At 39.0% G+C, this 20,633-nt stretch overlaps 2 non-coding genes across 2 annotated transcripts; one reads left to right on the top strand and one right to left on the bottom strand.

Annotated features, from left to right (window-relative positions):
• The first annotated feature begins 257 nt into the window (after positions 1-257).
• LOC148577323 (small nucleolar RNA R71) lies at positions 258-365 on the top strand. Its single transcript, XR_015903267.1, has one exon. It is a non-coding gene; the product is annotated as a small nucleolar RNA R71 (small nucleolar RNA).
• Positions 366-18,374: 18,009 nt separating this feature from the next.
• On the bottom strand, positions 18,375-18,478 carry LOC148577324 (small nucleolar RNA R71). The gene has a single exon (XR_015904711.1). It is a non-coding gene; the product is annotated as a small nucleolar RNA R71 (small nucleolar RNA).
• Between the last annotated feature and the right edge of the window lie 2,155 nt (positions 18,479-20,633).

Genomic DNA, 20,633 nt, shown 5'->3' on the forward strand with positions numbered 1-20,633 from the left:
GTCAATATTTTATTCTGAGCCAATATGGCATTCAGAGTATCAACCTCAAGAACTCCCTTCTTCATAGGCGTCCCATTGCTTACAGGATTCCTTTCAGAAGTGTACATGAACTGGTTATTAGCAACCATGTCAATGAGTTCTTGAGCTTCTGCAGGCGTTTTCTTTAGGTGAATGGATCCACCTGCAGAAGTGTCCAGTGACATCTTTGATAGCTCAGATAAACCATCATAGAATATATCTAGGATGGTCCATTCTGAAAGCATGTCAGAAGGACACTTTTTGGTCAACTGTTTGTATCTTTCCCAAGCTTCATAGAGGGATTCACCTTCTTTCTGTCTGAAGGTTTGAACATCAGCTCTAAGCTTGCTCAGCTTTTGAGGAGGAAAGTACTTGGCTAAGAAAGCCGTGACCAGCTTATCCCAAGAGTTCAGGCTGTCTTTAGGTTGAGAATCCAACCATAATCTAGCTCTGTCTCTTACAGCAAAAGGGAAAAGCATGAGCCTGTAGACTTCAGGATCTACTCCATTAGTCTTAACAGTATCACATATCTGCAAGAATTCAGTTAAGAACTGAAAAGGATCTTCAGATGGAAGTCCATGAAACTTGCAGTTCTGCTGCATCAGAGAAACTAATTGAGGTTTCAGCTCAAAGTTGTTTGCTCCAATGGCAGGAATGGAGATGCTTCTTCCATGTAAATTGGAATTAGGTGCAGTAAAGTCACCAAGCATTCTCCTTGCATTGTTGTTGGGTTCGGCTGCCATCTCCTTTACTTGTTCGAAATTTTCAATCAAGTTGTCTCTGGATTGTTGTAATTTAGCTTCTTTTAATTTTCTCTTCAGAGTCCTTTCAGGTTCTGGATCAGCTTCAACAAGAATGCCTTTTTCTCTGTCCCTGCTCATAAGAAAGAGGAGAGAAAAAGAAAAGAAGAGGAATCCTCTATGTCATAGTAAAGAGGATCCTTTTTGTTAGTAGAAGAAAAGAAGAAGAAATTCGAACACAGATAGAGGATGGGGTTCGAATTTGGTGATGATGTGAGGAAGTAATGTTAGTTAATGAATGAATAAATAGAATAGGATGGGAGAGAAGGAGGGAATTTTCGAAAATTAATTTTGAAAAGGAGTTAGTGATTTTTGAAAAATGGTTTTTGAAAAATTGTTAGTAATTTTTGAAAATTAAGTTTTAAAAATTAAAATAATTAATAAATTAAAAAGAAATTTTGAAAAAGGGAAGAGATATTTTCGAAAATGAGAGAGAGAAAGTTAGTTAGGTGGTTTTGAAAAAGATAAGAAACAAACAAAAAGTTAGTTAGTTAGTTGAAACAAATTTTGAAAAGATAGGAAGTTAGGAAGTTAGAAAAGATATTTTGAAAAGATATTTTTGAAAAAGATAAGATGAGAAGATATTTTTGAAAAGATATGATAGAAGTTAGTTTTGAAAAAGATTTGATTTTTAAAATCTCAATTAATGACTTGATTCATAAGAAATCACAAGATATGATTCTAGAACTTAAAGTTTGAATCTTTCTTAACAAGCAAGTAACAAACTTCAAATTTTTGAATCAAAACATTAATTGATTAGTTATTTTCGAAAATTTTATATAAAAATAAGAAAAAGATTTTTGAAAAATATTTTTGAAATTTTCGAAAATAACTAATAATTTTGAAAAAGATTTGATTTTTGAAAAAGATTTTGAAAAAGATAAGATTTTTAAATTGAAAATTTGATTTGACTCATGAAAAACAATTTGATTTTAAAAATTTTTGAAAAAGTCAATCCAAATTTTCGAATTTGATGAGAGAAAAAGGGAAAGATATTTTTTTTTTGATTTTTTAATTTTTATGATGAGAGAGAAAAACACAAAAAAAAATGCAATGCATGAAATTTTTAGATCAAAACATGTGATGCATGCAAGAATGCTATGAATGTCAAGATGAACACCAAGAACACTATGAAGATCATGATGAACATCATAGACACAATTTTGAAAAATTTTTAATGCAAAGAAAACATGCAAGACACCAAACTTAGAATTCTTTAATGCTTACGCACTAAGAATTCAAGAATGCATATGATAAACATGAAAAGACACAAAACAAAAAATCATCAAGATCAAACAAGAAGACTTACCAAGAACAACTTGAAGATCATGAAGAACACTATGAATGCATGATATTTTCGAAAAAATGCAAGATGCATATGCAATTGACACCAAACTTATGATATGACTCAAGACTCAAACAAGAAACATGAAATATTTTTTATTTTTATGATTTTCTAATTTTTTTGGATTTTTATTTTATATTTTTCGAAAAATTCTTTTGAAAAAGAAAAAAAGGATTCCAAAATTTTTAATATGAATTCCAGGAATCTTATGCTCTAAAGCTCCAATCAAAGGGTCAGGCATGGCTTAATAGCCAGCCAAGCTTTAGTATGTAATTCAGACATGACACGCCTGACATTCCTTACATTCAATAGCCAATTGGCTAAGAAAGATAAAGAAGCTCTTCTCTTGGGTATAAGGATTGAGACATGGCTTTACAGCCAGCCAGGCTTCAACATGCTTCATGAAACGCTAGAATTCATTCTTAAAAATTCTGAAACCATAGAATAATTTATTTTTGAAAACATATTTTTTTTCTTTTTTTTCTGAAAACAAGTGAGGAATTTTTGAAAGGTTTTTGAAAAATTTTTTTTGAAAAGAAAACAAAAAGAAAATTACCTAATCTGAGCAACAAGATGAACCGTTAGTTGTCCAAACTCGAACAATCCCCGGCAACGGCGCCAAAAACTTGGTGCACGAAATTGTGATGTCCAGGCTCGAACAATCCCCGGCAACGGCACCAAAAACTTGGTGCACGAAATTGTGATACATATCCATGGCTTCAAAGGCTTGGTGCTCTAATCTCAATTCATGATTTGTCACAACTTCGATACAACTAACCAGCAAGTGCACTGGGTCGTCCAAGTAATACCTTACGTGAGTAAGGGTCGAATCCCACGGAGATTGTTGGTATGAAGCAAGCTATGGTCACCTTGTAAATCTCAGTCAGGCGGATATAAAGTGATAATGGTGTTTTCGAATAATAAATAATAGAATATGGATAGAGATACTTATGTAAATCATTGGTAGGAATTTCAGATAAGCGAATGGAGATGCTTTTCGTTCCTCTGAACCTCTGCTTTCCTGCTATCTTCATCCAATCAGTCTTACTCCTTTCCATGGCTGGCTTTATGTGATACATCACCACTGTCAATGGCTACTTTCGGTCATCTCACGGGAAAATGATCCAATGCCCTGTCACGGCACGGCTAATCGTCTGGAGGCATCACCCTTGTCAATGGCTTCATCTTATCCTCTCAGTGAATAATATGCTCACGCACCCTGTCACGGCACGGCTATTCATCTGTCGGTTCTCGATCATGCTGGAATAGGATTTACTATCCTTTTGCGTCTGTCACTAACGCCCTGCAATCGCGAGTTAGGAGCTCGTCACAGTCATTCAATCATTGAATCCTACTCGGAATACCACAGACAAGGTTTAGACCTTCCGGATTCTCTTGAATGCCGCCATCATTCTAGCTTACGCCACGAAGATTCTGGTTAGGAGATCTAAGAGATATTCATTCTAGCTTAATTCATGTAGAACGGAAGTGTTTGTCAGGCACGCGTTCATAAGGGAGAAGGATGATGAGCGTCACATATAATCATCACCTTCATCACGTTCTTGGGTGCGAATGGATATCTTAGAAGCGAAATAAGAAGAATTGAATAGAAAACAGTAGTACTTTGCATTAATCTTTGAGGAACAGCAGAGCTCCACACCTTAATCTATGGAGTGTAGAAACTCTACCGTTAAAAATACATAAGTGAAGGTCCAGGCATGGCCGAGATGGCCAGCCCCCTAAAACGTGATCAAAGGATCATAAGGTAATCCAAAGATGCCTAATACAATAGTAAGAGGTCCTATTTATAATAAACTAATCACTAGGGTTTACATGAGTAAGTAATTGATGCATAAATCCACTTCTGGGGCCCACTTGGTGTGTGCTTGGGCTTGGGCTTGAGTGTTACACATGCAGAGGCCATTTGTGGAGTTGAACGCCAGTTTCTGTGCCAGTTTGGGCGTTCAACTCTGGTTTTGGATCCTTTTCTGGCGCTGGATGCCAGATTTGGGCAGAAGGCTGGCGTTGAACGCCAGTTTACGTCATCAATTCTTGGCCAAAGTATGGACTATTATATATTGCTTGAAAGCCCTGGATGTCTACTTTCCAACTCAATTGGAAGCACGCCATTTCGAGTTCTGTAGCTCCAGAAAATCCACTTTGAGTGCAGGGAGGTCAGAATCCAACAGCATCAGCAGTCCTTTTTCAACCTCTGAATCTGATTTCTGCTCAAGTCCCTCAATTTCAGCCAGAAAATACCTGAAATCACAGAAAAACACACAAACTCATAGTAAAGTCCAGAATTGTGAATTTAACATAAAAACTAATGAAAACATCCCTAAAAGTAACTAGATCCTACTAAAAACATACTACAAACAATGTCAAAAAGCGTATAAATTATCCGCTCATCACTAGCGTCAATAGAAACAATAGTCAACTAACTACCCAAGAATTACTACTAAATGTCGGATATTATGACTCTAGTATTCTAGGAACTCAAACCACAAGTCAAGGTGTGAAAATCTACTCAAATTCTAAGGTTGGCATTTTCACAAACACCTTGTGTGCATGAAAGTAAAACATGGAGAATTGCAAGGTAAAATGGAAAGCTATAACTAACTACCAACAAAACCAAATATAAACAAGCAATCAAACATGAAGGAAGCAAGAAACATAAAATTCATTGATCAAAACTTCAAGAAACACAAAATTACAATTATGAACAAGTAACTTGAACCAAAGAAAGTGAAAGTAAAATTGCTATAATTGAAGAGGAAATTGAGAGTACTTACAATTAAAGAGTAAAATCCAAAATCAAAGCTTGCTATAAATGCTACAATGGAAATTGATAAACCCTAAGAGAGCAATGCTACACTACTCCTACTCCTACTCCTAATTACTCTCTAAAACTATCTAAGTGAGCTCTAAAACCTCCTCCCTTCATATGTGTTGATTCTCCCCTTATATAGCACTTCAATTCAGCAATTCAGCCTTCCAAAATGGGCCAAAAGCCCCCAAAATTCGTGCAGCACATGTTTCATTACTGAAATCACGTGCAGGGACCTGTGTGGATGCACAGACATGTGCGGTCTGTGCGTCTGCACACTTGGCTGAATGTCGACCTGTGCGTACACACAGGTGGTCGTGCGCACGTACACATGGAATTTCTTTCTTGTGCACACGCACACTTTGCTGTGTGTGATTTTTCTTGTTTTCTTCATGTTTTCTCCCTTGTACATGCTTTCTTCCACTTTTGGCTATCCATTCTTGCTTCCAATGCCTGAAATCACTTAGCAAACATGTCATGGCATCAAATGGAATAAAAGTGGAATTAAATTGCTCAATTTAAGTACAAAATTGCATATTTTCACATTTAGGATCAAATCGGGGACAACACACAAAAGTATGCTATTTTGGTGCTTAAGTGTGAGTTCATGTGCTAGAATCCATCTAAATTGAGTCAAAATATACCATCAAATATGGACTCATCAATTTTTCCACACTTAAATAATAGTATGTCCTCATGCTAAACCAACAAGGAGAACAATCAAGAGGGGTCCAACTTATTAAATGTAACTATCTATATGTATGCAAGTATATTATATACTATCTATATATATCTATCTATGTATCCTATAAAATTGGTGAAAACAAACAAACAAATTTCAAGCAAGTAAATAGACATATGGGGCGAAGCAAAGAATTAATCCATTGCATCCAAAAATCTAAAGAATTGATTCAATTCATCAAAATGAAGCAACTTGCAAGAATTCATGATAAGAGATATGGAAACATAGAGTTGAGTAATTGAACCCTCACTAGGTGTGTATATACTCTAATAACTCGGTGTCTAGGGTCAATTCACTCAAATCTCTTCCTAATCCTGCTTTTAAGGTTTTGCTTCTCATCTAACAATCAACAACAAGTGATGCATGAATGCAATATCATGAGGACTTCATATGGTTGTAATGAGATTAAGGTTAAGGTAGGGTAGATATGGCCATGTGGACTGAAATGATTGAATCCTTGATTAGTTTAAGTATCCAACCCAACCTATATCAACCAAATCAAAATAAAATGCAATCCTAACCTTCCTATTATCACTTTTCCGCATGTTCATGTATGCTCTTTCATTTATACCACATATGCATTTCTTATTCTTTTCTTTTTTACTTTGGGGTGACTTTTGTCCCCTTTTTATGATGATGATGTTTTGTTTTTTTTAAGTGACAAAGTAAATGCATATGATTCTCTAGTTCATACATGAATGCACCCATTTCCAAAATTTTTCACTGAATACCCAAAAATAACATTTTCAATAACTACCAATGTCTCCCAAAATTTCTCCCACACTTCAATGAAACACACTTTTCAACCTAAGCTAATCAAGGATACAATCCTAGGCAAATTCATGGTTTTCTGCTTAAGGTTGTAATGTGGTAATTTCACAAATAATGGGGTTAATTAAGGCTCAAAAGGGGTTAACAAAGGTAGATGCAAAGGGTAGGCTATATGGGTAAAGTAAGCTTTTATCAAAGATGGCCTCAATCATACTCAAAGCAATTCAAAACATTAATCATTGGAAATAAAGAATTAAGCAAAACCAAGATTACAATCATAGAAGAGATATATCGCACAATGAACAAAATTAGTGGTTAAAATGTGTAACCACTCATTATAGCCCAAAAACTCACAAGGTATTTATTCTTTACTCTTCTATGTTCCATAAAGAAATCATTCAAGCAAGTTTGAAAAAAATTATTTTTTTATTTTTTATTTTTTTCAATCAATTCAATAGAATGCCCTTGAGACAAAATTCTTGAAAATTTGTGTTGTTTTTCACCAAAACTTATTTCCTATATGTATGTATGTTGTGATGGATGCAAATTTTTTTTTCAAAATTTCCTAGTTCTTTCCTAATTTTTAACAAGCAAAAAGTAATATGAACAATTAGGATCAAAATAAACTAGACATATGCTATTCACATCATCCAATCACTATCCATATCTATACTATATACCAACAAAACAAGCTCAAAACGTATATATACCATAATTAAAATGCAATACTAAAGATAACTAGAAGCAAACTAATATATATATACAAAAAGTACTAAACTGTAGTGCATAAGACGAAATATAAAAAATATCTACAAAAGGCATAATAAAACTGAAAATAAACTAAATGACAAGTGTTAAGGATAGAATGTTAAGACCCAAAATATCGTAGATCCTCCCCCATACTTAAATCATGCACGGTCCTTCGTGCTCAAAATAATCAATCGGGGGGATCAACCATGAGAAGCTCCACCGTCAGATGGTGGTGGGTGGTGGTGACGCTGATAAACAATGATGGCTCGGGATGTCTCTGGGGTGGTCTCAACTGCCGGTTCCTCAACTGTCTGGCTAGCTGGCTCTGCCGCCATCTCTACTATCTGCTCGGATCCAACTATCAACTCCTCAACTCTTTGGTCTACTACCTCCTCAACCGCGGGCTCCGCTAGTCTCTGCTTAGGGGGATCGACTGTCTGGCCAGCTTCAGCTGTTGGCTCCTCCGGTGCCGGCTCCTCAGTCTCAGGCTCTGGTGTATCTAGAGGAGGTGGCCCAGGGTCTTTACCCTCAAACTTCGTCACTATCCACTGGAAGCGGCGAGCATTGCGGCGCTCAAAATGGTAGAGGAGCTAAATGATCTCCCGACCCAGCTCATATGGTGTCTGAGGTCAGGGTGTGGGTGCGGGAGCTGTAGGAGGTGCTGAGGGCTCTGCTGCTGATGGTGGCTCAGTCGTCTTTCTCTTCTTCTGTGGCGGTCCGTCATAGTCGCCGTATGGAAGAAATGGCTGTTTATTGATGTAGACAGACGTCCGGTCTGTTGGGCGCCTCTCCACTCCAGATAAAGCGGCTAATTTGGTGATCAACAATGGGAAGGAAATGTTGTATTTCTGTTGTTGGTTCACCTTCCACATCGACTCTCTGATAAGGGAAAGAACAGAGATCCTCTTCCCCTCCAGAATAGCCTACAGCAAAACTGCCACATGGACTCTGATATGTATGGCATGCGTGCTCGGAAGAATGTAGTCGGCAATGATCTGCTGCTAGATCCTTGCCTCTGGATTGAGGTCAGTGCACGCAATGCTCAACGGAACTACATTGTCCCCTTTGCTGTACTCCCATCTAGCCTCAGGTAGGCCAATCTTATCCAGAACCACATCTAAAGAAAGCTTGCCCGTTGTCACATCCTTCATTATTTGAGTGTAAGCGTCACGAGCCGAAGGAATATGCGGAATATCCAAGAGGGCCTCTAAAGCAATATCAGAGGTGTCCAGTGTGACACCTCTTAGAAAAACAGTTGGGGCATCCCTCTTTAGGAAATTTGCATAGAATTCCTTGACCTGGTGGTCATTAACTTCCACCGGATTGAATTCTACAAATTTCCAATGGTAAAAGTTTAATCTGTTAAGAATCTGATCCGCATATTTCTCGGGCAGGTTTAGCTTTCTCTCATAGTGAAAGTCTCGCTTTTCCATTTTCTTATATTGTTCTTGGGTTTTAGCATTAATGAATGTGTTTGGTTGTTACTCGGAGGCACAGGAGGAGGACGAGCCAAAGGATTGGCTTTCTCCTTCCCTTTGCGGGCCATCCTGAAAAAGATAAAAAACAGAGCACAACTCAGGAGAAACAGATAAATACCACAGAATGAAGAAGGATATAATCAAATAATTTAACTAAGAGCCACTAAGATAAACAGACACTTAATTAAGGGAAAACATGTACAAAACAGTTAATTGCCCAAAAAGAAGTGTATTCTCCCAAAATCAAGTGACCTAAGAAACATAAAAGAGAATGAACAATAATTGAAGCATATATATGACTTAAGTGTACAATGCATGTGAATTGAGTTGAAAGAGATTGATTATTGCAATTGTGCCTTAAAAATTGGAAGAGTTTGCAAAACTTGGCACAAAAGGCAATAGTCAAAGCGACAATAAAAGTATGCACTTATTCACGTTGAAAGGATAAGAAATGATCACATACACATAATTTCTTGTCCAAAGCAATACTCTGGTGAAGAACAAAATGCATTGCTAAAAAACATAAGGGAACAAGTTACTATGTATGTGGTCATTGATGTTAAAAATACATGAATAAGCATTCAATTAATTCACTCAAAAATCAATATATGTACTGCTGCAATTGGCACCAAATAGAATTCAAAATGTACAAGTCTAAGACTTGTTTGGTGTCTGAGCAAAAAGAAAAGACAGAGTATGATATGCATAAAGTAGCAACTTAGTATGTTATTCACTCTCAAATGCATCAAACAAAATGATGTCAATTTGATTTTCTACACAGCTGCAAATTCAAGTTCAGTTTGATATCCCAGCACAATGAATAACTAAGTGCTCAACTAAGAAATTTATCAACTGAAGTATGATATGCACAGGAATAATTAACACCAAACAAAGGAAACACATGTATAAAATTCAAGCTCAAATTGGTGTTTAAGCATAAATAAGACAGAGTGCATATACGATTTCGTCTCAGGCAGGATTCAAAAATCAACAAAAAAATGCACTATACAAAAATTAAATGCCAAATGAAAGCAAAATCCAAGATCTATGCTGATCAGACAAAAAACTTCATTCAGGCAATATCTCGAGCATGGTATGTGCATCAGTCAAAAAAAGCATTCACAGTTCAATATTACAGTCATCCAACCCAGAAATCCAGAATTAATCAGCCAGTATCAACAACATTCAATCCAAAGAACAGAAGTCATCTAACATAATATCATCTAATCACTAAAACGGAATTATAAACAGAAGTAGAAAGCAAGCAAAATAAAGCAGTAGAAAATGGAACTGGGCAGGGAGTAGGGAAGGAAATGGAACCTGGAATGCAGAAGGAAGAAGAAGGGATGGGGAAGTGAGGGTGGTGGCGGGTGTCGCGGTCGCGGTGGCACAGAGGCACACCGCGCTGGTCGTGTTCGCCGGACTGGGAGGACGCGACTGGAGACTGGGCGCTAACTAGGGCTACTGTTGCGGACAAGAGGTAGCGCAGGAATAGGGGAAATGGGAGAATGTATGAGAAGAGAGAGAAGAAGAAGAAGAATGGAAGAGAGAGAGAGAAAGGGGAAGATGGTGATCACCGGCAGTGAACGGTCGGACGGAGATGAAGGGTGGTTGAAGGTTGGGTTAGTGGGCTGAGAGGCTGGGGTTGGGTTCAGAGAAAAGAAGAAGATGAATGAAAAGGTTGGGGTGGGGTTTGTGGAAACTGAAGCGCGAGTCCCCATTTCGAATTAACGTTCAAAAAGTGACCTGTGCGGATGCACAAGGTCGTGTGTGGACGCACACAAGGAAGAGAGGGGGGGGGGGGTTATGTACGCGCACAGAGGCGTGCGGGCGCTGTGGACAGAAGGTGAATCGCAGCCTATGCGGATGCACAAGGGGTAGTGCGAACGCACAAAAGGGGAAAAGAGGTTGCGTTCAGATGCACAAGAGATGCGTCCGCCGCGACCAGAGGGGTTGCTAAGGTCTGTGTGGGTGCACACGGCTATGCGCTCGCACAAGTGTCTTTTTTTGGAAAGAACAGGGTGACGTGTGCGGTCGCACAGGGAGAAAAGAAGGGTGGTATACACACGCACAAGCCGTGCACGTGCCGTGAACAGAGGGAGTATTGAGGGGTGTGCGAGCGCACACTGCTGTGCGGACGCACAAGATCGTGAAAACAGGGGAGCTGTGCGCACGCACAAGGCTGTGCGGTCGCACAGGAATCTGTTCCTGCAACAAAAATTTTAGCTCTAGGGCACCAAACTTGACATCCAAAACAGGTTTTCAAGTTCCAGAACATCATAAAACTCCCCAAAACACATTATTTTACTAAAATTACCCAACAAAATTTAAAATAAAACCAACCAACCAAGCAAAATAACGAATTTATTCATGAAATAAAAGCTAAAAGAGAGAAAGTTAGAAGGATATTACCATGGTGGGATGTCTCCTACCTAGTACTTTGGTTTAAAGTCCTTAAGTTGGACTTGGTGAGGAGATCCTTGTTAGGGTGGCTTGTGTTTTCACTCCTCCTTGAATCTCCAACTAGGTTTGCTCTTGATTTGACCTCCGGGGTCCCAAATGAATTGCATCAAACTCCTAAGAGACTTCAAGCTAGCAATTAGGATCCTTAAGTGTTGATCCTTGAAATTAATGCCCGAATCCCATACTTGAGTTCCTCTATCACCATTAACATGCTTGTGCACTCCCCGGAAACCACTAAATTGACTTTTGCACCAAAATTGATCTCCAAATGTTGAATTGGCTTCTTTGATGGACTTTCCATTTCTTTGCCAATTAACATTCTTCTCTCCACCATCCACTACTCCAAGAAGGGTTTGAAGTTGACAATCCGTCTCTAAGACGGCATATTGATATGGGCCTAAGAAGCTTGTTGAAGGAGTCTTCACCCGCTCAATTCGTTCTTTCACAACTATCTTTACTTCTTGGTGAATAGAATATTCCTCAACCTCCTCTAAACCTTCCTCATCATCACTCAAGTCAAAAATTGGAGGTTGTGTGAAATCCACATCAACATCTCCTTCTAAATCCAATAAGAGAGGCTCATGAAGGTCATTGGCAGGGTTGACCAAGTTGGACAAAAAATCTTGAATGATGGAATCCTCTTGATCACTTCCTACCAACTATTTCATTTGGTTCTACACATTCATCCATTAGAACTTATTGGTCATGGCATGAATGCAATAAAGCTAACCGGTCAAGAGTTTCCGCTACTATAGACATGACTTGCTCTTGTTTCTTCCGAAACTCTTATTGTTCTTGAATGAGCATGAAAAGTATGTCTTGTGTGGCTTGATCCATATGTGAATATGAAGATTGAGGTGATGAAGGTTGACAATCAAGCTCATAAAGGTAAGGGTTTTGTATGTAGTGAGGTGATGGTGTATAGAATTGGTGATTAGAGAGGTAAGTGTTTGGGTTTTGTTGAGGTGCATTGTGGTAATGGTGTGAAAAAGTCATAAAGAGAGTATAAACAAAAACTTACTAACAAAAGCAAACAAACAACCAAAAAGTGCTATTTACACTATTAACATATTCACAACAACCAAAAGATATAACACCGTTTGTATTCCCCGGCAACGGCGCCAAAATTTGATAAGAGAGTTTTGGCCGGTTCAGAATCAAAAATCAATTCGTTAGTAGTATAGTCTAAATCAACAATGAACTCTCAAGATCAAATGTTAAATTCAAATTAAAGTAACCGAGAGTAGCTAAACCTCGGGTCATTCTCCCTAGGATGCAATCGAAGTGTTTCTCTTTCGGTTGTTAAGGGGACAAAAGGGGTTTTGCAATCAAAGAACAAAATATTAAAAGAACCAAGAAATAAAAAAACTAAGCAATGAGCAAAATTGTGAATTAATGCAAGTATAGAGAAAGCAAGATCAAAACTAGTGAAAATGCTATAAATGCAATAAAGAGCCTTGACTTGGGAATGAGGATCCAAGGAATCCTATCATCGCCATAACCACAACTATGGTAATTATGATGAGTCAATCTTGCCTAGTCAACCCCAACCATCGAGGAGCAAGTCAAGCAAGCATAATTGACTTTAATCCATAAGTCCTAACTAACTTACCAAACTAGTTGATAAAAAGCTAGCGTCAATGGAAACAAGAGTCAACTAACTACCCAAGAATTACCACTAAATGTCAGACATTATGACTCTAGTATCCTAGGAACTCAAACCACAAGTCAAGGTGTGAAAATCTACTCAAATTCTAAGGTTGGCATTTTCACAAACACCTTGTGTGCATGAAAGTAAAATATGGAGAATTGCAATTAAGGTAAAATGGAAAGCTATAACCAACTACCAACAAAACCAAATATAAACAAGCAATCAAACATGAAGGAAGCAAGAAACATAAAATTCATTGATCAAAATTTCAAGAAACAAAAAATTGCAATTATGAACAAGTAACTTGAACCAAAGAAAGTGAAAGTAAAATTGCTATAATTGAAGAGGAAATTGAGAGTATTTACAATTAAAGAGTAAAATCCAAAATCAAAGCTTGCTATAAAATGCTACAATAGAAATCGATAAACACTAAGAGAGCAATGCTACACTACTCCTACTCCAATTCCTAATTACTCTCTAAAACTATCTAAGTGAGCTCTAAAACCTCCTCCCTTCATATGTGTTGATTCTCCCCTTATATAGAACTTTAATTCAGCAATTCAGCCTTCCAAAATGGGCCAAAAGCCCCCAAAATTTGTGCAGCACATGTTTCATTAATGAAATCACGTGCAGGGACCTGTGCGTCCGCACAGGTGGTCGTGCGCATGCACACATGGAAATTCTTTCTTGTGCGCACGCACACTTCGCTGTGTGTACTTTTCCTTGTTTTCTTCATGTTTTCTCCTTTGTACATGCTTTCTTCCACTTTTGGCTATCCATTCTTGCTTCCAAGGCCTGAAATCACTCAGCAAACATGTCATGGCATTAAATGGAATAAAAGTAGAATTAAATTGCTCAATTCAAGCATAAAATTGCATGTTTTCACATTTAGGATCAAATCAGGGATAAAACACAAAAGTATGCTATTTTGGTGCTTAAGTGTGAGTTCATGTGCTAGAATCCATCCAAATTGAGTCAAAATATACCATCAAATATGGACTCATCAAGAAGCAACCCGAGCATAATGAGGAAGCTCGGTCAGACAGCAAGGATGACAATCAGGAAAGTTCCCTTGGGCCATTCACGACTGAGGTGATGAATTTCGTGTTACCCAGGAGGTTTACTCAGTCGACTACCCTAACTCCCTATGATGAATTAGGTGATCCGAAGAAATACATCAAAAAGTTCACCTCCATAATGATAGTAAATGATGAGCGGATAATTTATACGCTTTTTGGCATTGTTTTTAGTATGTTTTTAGTATATTTTAATTAGTTTTTATTATATTTTTATTAGTTTTTATTTAAAAATCACTTTTCTAGACTTTACTATGAGTTTGTGTATTTTTCTGTGATTTCAGGTATTTTCTGGCTGAAATTGAGGGACCTGAGCAAAAATCTGATTCAGAGGCTGAAAAAGGACTGCAGATGCTGTTGGATTCTGACCTCCCTACACTCAAAGTGGATTTTTGGGAGCTACAGAAGCCCAATTGGCGCGATCTCAATTGAGTTGGAAAGTAGACATCCTCGGCTTTCCAGAAATATATAATAGTCCATACTTTGCCCGAGATTTGATGGCCCAAACAGGCGTTTCAAGTCAGCTCAAGAATTCTGGCGTTTAACGCTGGAACTGGCATAAAAACTGGAGTTAAACGCCCAAACTGGCACAAAAGCTGGCGTTTAACTCCAAGAAAAGTCTCTACACATGAAAACTTCAATGCTCAGCCCAAGCACACACCAAGTGGGCCCCGGAAGTGGATTTTTACACTAAACACCCTAGCTTACTCATTTTCTGTAACCCTAGGGTCATCAGTTCACTATAAAAACTACTTTTAGTGATTCATCTTGTACCTCATGACACTTTACACGTTTCTTGTTGTATTCTCTACGGCATGAGTCTCTAAACCCCATTGTTGGCGGTGAGGAGCTCTGCTGTTCTTCATGAATTAATGCAATTACTACTGTTTTCCATTCTATCACGCTTGCTTCTATTCTAAGATATTCATTCGCACCTCAACCTGATGAATGTGATGATCCGTGACACTCATCATCATTCTCACCTATAAACGTGTGCCTGACAACCACCTCCGTTCTACCTTAGATTGAATGCATATCTCTTAGCCTCATGATTCAGATCAGAGTCTTCGTGGTATAAGCTAGAATTATTGGCGGCCATTCCTGAGATCCGGAATGTCTAAACCTTGTATGTGGTATTCTGAGTAGGATCTGGGAAGGGATGGCTGTGACGAGCTTCAAACTCGCGATTGTTGGGCGTGTGACAGACGCAAAAGGATCAATGGATCCTATTCCAGCATGATCGAGAACCGACAGATGATTAGCCGTGCGGTGACAGCGCATTTGGAACTTTTTCACTGAGAGGAAGGGAAGTAGCCATTGACAACGGTGATGCCCAACATAAAGCTTGCCATGGAAGGAGCCTTGCGTTCATGAAGAAGAAGATAGTAGGTGATGCCAGGGCATCTTGGCCAGTTTCACTAACCTTTTCTTTACTGTTTTAGGATAGTTTCATGCATTTCCTTAGAAAATAAGCTAGTTTTGGGTAGATATTCACTTACACCTTGACTCAAGCATACATTGTGCATTTTACATTATTTCATGAGGATTTTGCATAAGTTTAGTGATAAATTGTATGTTGCATTGCCCATGACTTGGACTAGAACTTTGATGCACTCTATTGCTTGATTTCAGGACCAAAGGAAGCAAGGAAAGGGAGGAAACTTGCAAGGTTAATGAGAAAAGTGATTGCCAATGACACTCTCATAGCCATCATTGCCCACGTTAAGAGTCACGTTAACTAAGTTAACGTGAACTCTAACGTGGAAAAGGGAAGTTGAGCCAACGTTAGTGACACTTAACATTGTCACTAACGTTGGCAAACACTCATGAGTGGCCACGTTAGAGCCCACGTTAACCTAGTTAACGTGGCCTCTAACGTTAAAGGGGGAAGAGAAGCCAACGTTAGTGACATTCAACATTGTCACTAACGTTGGCCTAAGGATGCAACACACCACGTTAACTCCCACGTTAACTTGGTTAACGTGGGAGCTAACGTAAGAAGTGAGAGTTGTCGCCAACGTTAGTGACACTCAACATTGTCACTAACGTTGGAAGCAACCACACAACCCCCCAAGGAGCCACGTTAACTTCCACGTTAACTAAGTTAACGTGGAAGCTAACGATGAGGAATGAATGATGAACCAACGTTAGTGACACTCAACATTGTCACTAACGTTGGGATGGCTAAGAATGGCCATGTTAGAAGCCACGTTAACCTAGTTAACGTGGACTCTAACGTGAGATCTAGGGGCACATTGGAACGTTAGTGACAATGTTGAGTGTCACTAACGTTCTCGAAGTTTGGCAAGGCCACGTTAGAAGCCACGTTAACATAGTTAACGTGGGCTCTAACGTGAGGCAAAGGGGTACATTGGAACGTTAGTGAAAATGTTAAGTGTCACTAACGTTCTCGAACTTATACTTTCACTAAATGTTAACACCCCTAACGCCCTGAGCTGAAGTCTCCGCCCACTTAGCACTTTCTCTCTGCAAGTAAAGCCAAGCCCAAATAAAGAAAAGAACTGCTTCAAACTCAAGATCCAAAGGCCCAAGACTTGAAGAGTAAACTAGAAGCTGAGAATAGTAGTATATATAGGAGTATCTTTGAATTGTAAAAAGGAGTTCTGGAGGCTGGAAAAAGGGAACTACTCTCTGTATTTTACTTTCTCTGCATTTTCTAGTTTTATGATGTATTCTCCATCTTTGTTTTCATTTTTCTAGAGCTATGAACAACTAAACCCCTTTCATTGGGTTAGGGAGCTCTGTTGTAATTTGATGGATCAATACTAATTTTCATTATTCTTCTTCTATCTTTTCTCTTGATTTTACTTGAAAGCTTTCGATCTTCATCCAATTGAGTAGTTATCTTGGAAGAGAAGCTATTCAAACTTGGATCTCTTTTGAACCTTGAAAGAGGAATGAAGAGATCAAGCTAGAAATGCTTTCTCATGCTGGACCAAATTGGGTTTGGATGGGTATGTGACTATAACCCTCTCAATAGTTGATTTGGGAAATGCATGTGGTATAATCAGTGACCATACTTCATCTCTTCTCATGAGCAATTGACCAAGGAATTGGCTATTGATCAAGATTTGAGAGATTGAATTGCAAGAAATTGTAATTCAATCACTTAAGATTGCCAAGGAGATCAATGAGTGCATTGATTGAGGAAGAGATGAAAATGAACTTGATCCGGAGAATTGCAACATCTCCTAAGCCTAATGAACTCCCCATCTCTGATCTTACCCATTCTCTTTAACTTCTGCCATTTACTTTTATGAGCAAATCTCCCATTCCCATTTACAATTCTGCAATTTATTTTCAGTCATTTGCTTCCAGTCCTTTAATTCTAGCATTTACTTTTCTGTTATTTACATTCCCGCCATTTTATTTTCTGCAACTCTCAACCCAAATTCTGGATTCGCTCAACTAGAACATTATTCTAATTAAAGTTGCTTGATCAATCAATCCCTATGGGATTCGACCTCACTCTATTGTGAGTTTTTACTTGACCACAAATTCGGTACACTTGCCGAAGGGAGATTTGTTGTGAGACAAGTTTTCCGTGCATCAAGTTTATGGCGCCATTGTCGGGGATTGATTGTGCATCAACAATGATTAAATTGGAAGATCACTAGATTGAGCATTTTTATTTTGTGAATTTCATTTTCTGTTTGAGTGATTTACTTTTTGTTGTAGTTAAACTTCTTCCCTTCTCCGTCTACTCTTTTGTTCTTCTTTGTTTTTTTCAATTCTGTTTGCTAACCCACTAACTGTTTGATATATTGCATCACCCACAACTAATAGTAATTCTGACACAAATACTTTCTGCACCTATCTTTTCTTGCTTGCACTTGATGGTTGTATGACAGGGAGAAGAAACGGGGCTTCAACTTCCTTCGATTCTGAACCTGAGAGGACCTTCCTTAGATTAAGGAGGGAGGCAAGAGGAAAGAAAGTGGTTGGTGCTGAGGAAGAAGAGGAATTCTTTGAAACACACATGGAAGACAACATGGAAAACCATCATGAAGAAGAAGATCACAACCATGGGAGAGAAGGTAGAGCAAATCATGCTGGGGAGGATAGAAGAGTTTTGGGCTCTTACATCAATCCAAACCCAGGCAATTGTGGAAGTAGCATCCAAAAGCCAATAATCCATGCCAACAACTTCGAACTTAAACCACAGCTCATCACCCTTGTTCAGAACAATTGTTCGTTTGGAGGAAGTGTTCAATAAGACCCCAATCAACATTTAACCACCTTCCTGAGAATATGTGACACAGTGAAGTCTAATGGTGTTCATCCTGACGCCTATAGACTACTCTTATTTCCATTCTCACTCAGGGACAAGGCAGCCAAATGGCTGGAATCTTTCCCAAGGGAAAGCTTGACAACTTGGGAAGACGTGGTGAACAAATTCTTAGCAATATTTTACCCTCCTCAACGAATCAATAGGCTGAGAGCTGAGGTCCAAACTTTCAGGCAACAAGATGGTGAGACTCTATATGAAGCATAGGAGAGGTTCAAGGACTTAACAAGGAGGTGTCCACCTGACATGTTCAACGAATGGGTGCAGCTGCACATTTTCTATGAAGGGCTCTCTTATGAGTCAAAGAAGGCCGTAGACCATTCATCTGGAGGATCTTTGAACAAGAAGAAGACCATTGAGGAAGCCATAGATGTTATTGAAACAGTAGCAGAGAATGACTACTTCTATGCTTCCGAAAGAGGGAACACAAGAGGAGTAATGGAGCTAAACAATGTAGATGCTCTGTTGGCCCAAAACAAGCTCATTACCCAGCAGCTAGCTGACCTCACCAAGAAGATGGAGATGAACTAAGTAGCAGCAATCTCCACTTCATCAACAATCCAAGAAGGAGTGAATGAAGAAGCAGAGGGGAGTCAGGAGCAAGCCAACTACATTGGGAGTTCACCAAGGAAAAACTATGATCCATACTCCAAGACCTACAACCCTGGATGGAGAAACCACCCAAACTTTGGGTGGGGAGGTGAGCAAGATCAAAACCAAGACCAGAGACGTTACAACTCCAACAACAATGCAGCTCACCAGCAATTCACACAGAGGACGTTTCAACACCCCCACAACAACACTTTTTTATATGCTTTTCAAAACCAAAATAACACATTTGCTCCGAATCACCCATCAATTGATGACAAGCTCTCTAAGATTGAAGCCCTACTTGAAGGAATATGCCAAGAGATTCAAGAAAATAAGGTGTTCAAAGAGGAAGTGCGAGCCAATATTAAGAACCAGGGAGAGACCATTAGGAAGTTGGAATTCCAGGTGGGATATTTAGCTGAGAAAATTTCCAAACCCATCGATAGCTTCCCAAGTGACACGGAGAAAAACCCCAAGGGAGAAGCAAAGAAAGTAAGATGGGAAGATTACAAAATGGTCACTACGAGTGATCAAGAGACTGAAGACAAGCAAGGCAAACTTTGCAAACAACCTGAAGACAACTCAACAAAGGAGGAGGATAGAAATCACCAAGGACCAGAAATTTCACAACAAGAGCTGCTGAAGCTCTATGCTCCCTTCCCTCAACTGCTCAATGGTGCTGTGGGAAAGAGAATATACTCAAGGTTCCTAGACTTGTTTACATCTTTGCATGTAAACATACCATTCATCAAGGCAATTCAACAAATGCCTGCATTCATCAAGTATATGAAGGAACTTCTTCCCAGGAAAAGCTCACTCAAAGGAGGCCAGACTATAGTGATGAACAAGGAATGTAGTGCCCTTATTCAACCTGAGCTGCCTACAAAAAGAAGAGACCCAGGGAGTTTTCACATCCCTTGTGCCATAGGTGAAACTATGTTCGATAGAGCACTATGTGATTTGGGGGCCAGCATCAATTTACTGCCTTTATCCCTGGTGAAGAGGCTGCAGATTAATGAGATAATGCCCACAGATGTAATCATCAGACTGGCTGACAAAACTCAAAAGCAAGCAATAGGAGTGGTGGAAAATGTGTTGCTAAAGGTTGGGAAATACTTTCTCCCAACAGACTTTGTCATTTTGGACATGGAAGAGAGTCACACTCACCCAATCATATTGGGAAGACCATTCCTAGCTACGGCCAGAGCACTTATCGATGTAGAGAAAGGGGAGCTAATATTGAGAATCCATGATGAACGACTCAGCTTCAATGTCTTCAAACTCTCACAAGAAACAGATCAAGAGGACAAGGAACTAAGCACAAATGATAAAGAGACACTGAAGGAGGAGACAAGCACTGAAGCACAGCAAGTCCATTCTGAAACCCCCTCAATTGATAAACAAGGAAAACAGCAATTGCCACAGCTCAAGGAAAAGTTGGAGGAACCTAAACCTCTAGAGGCATGTGAAGACAACATCACAACTCCTTGGAAAAAAAAGGTCACCAAGGGGAAGGCAACCTTAAAAGAAACAAAGAAGAAGGTACCAAGGAAATGGAGGAACAAGAAGATCCCTATGAAAGGCTTCTCTCCAGGGGATAGAGTTGTCTCAGCTTACTTCCCAGATATTCCCCCTAATCTCCCTACTGTACCATCTCAGTTATCTAAGGTCTTCACTATTAACAGAGTTCTTTTCCTGGAACATGTGGAGATCATTGATTCAACCAATGGATACAAGTCCACAGCAAGAGGGGAGGACTTTAAGCACTACCAACCACCCTGATGAAGGAAAAACGTCAAGCTAGTGACGCTA

Source organism: Arachis ipaensis, chromosome B1, assembly GCF_059453495.1.
Source record: "Arachis ipaensis isolate K30076 ecotype BB chromosome B1, ASM5945349v1, whole genome shotgun sequence".
Lineage (NCBI taxonomy): Eukaryota > Viridiplantae > Streptophyta > Magnoliopsida > Fabales > Fabaceae > Arachis > Arachis ipaensis.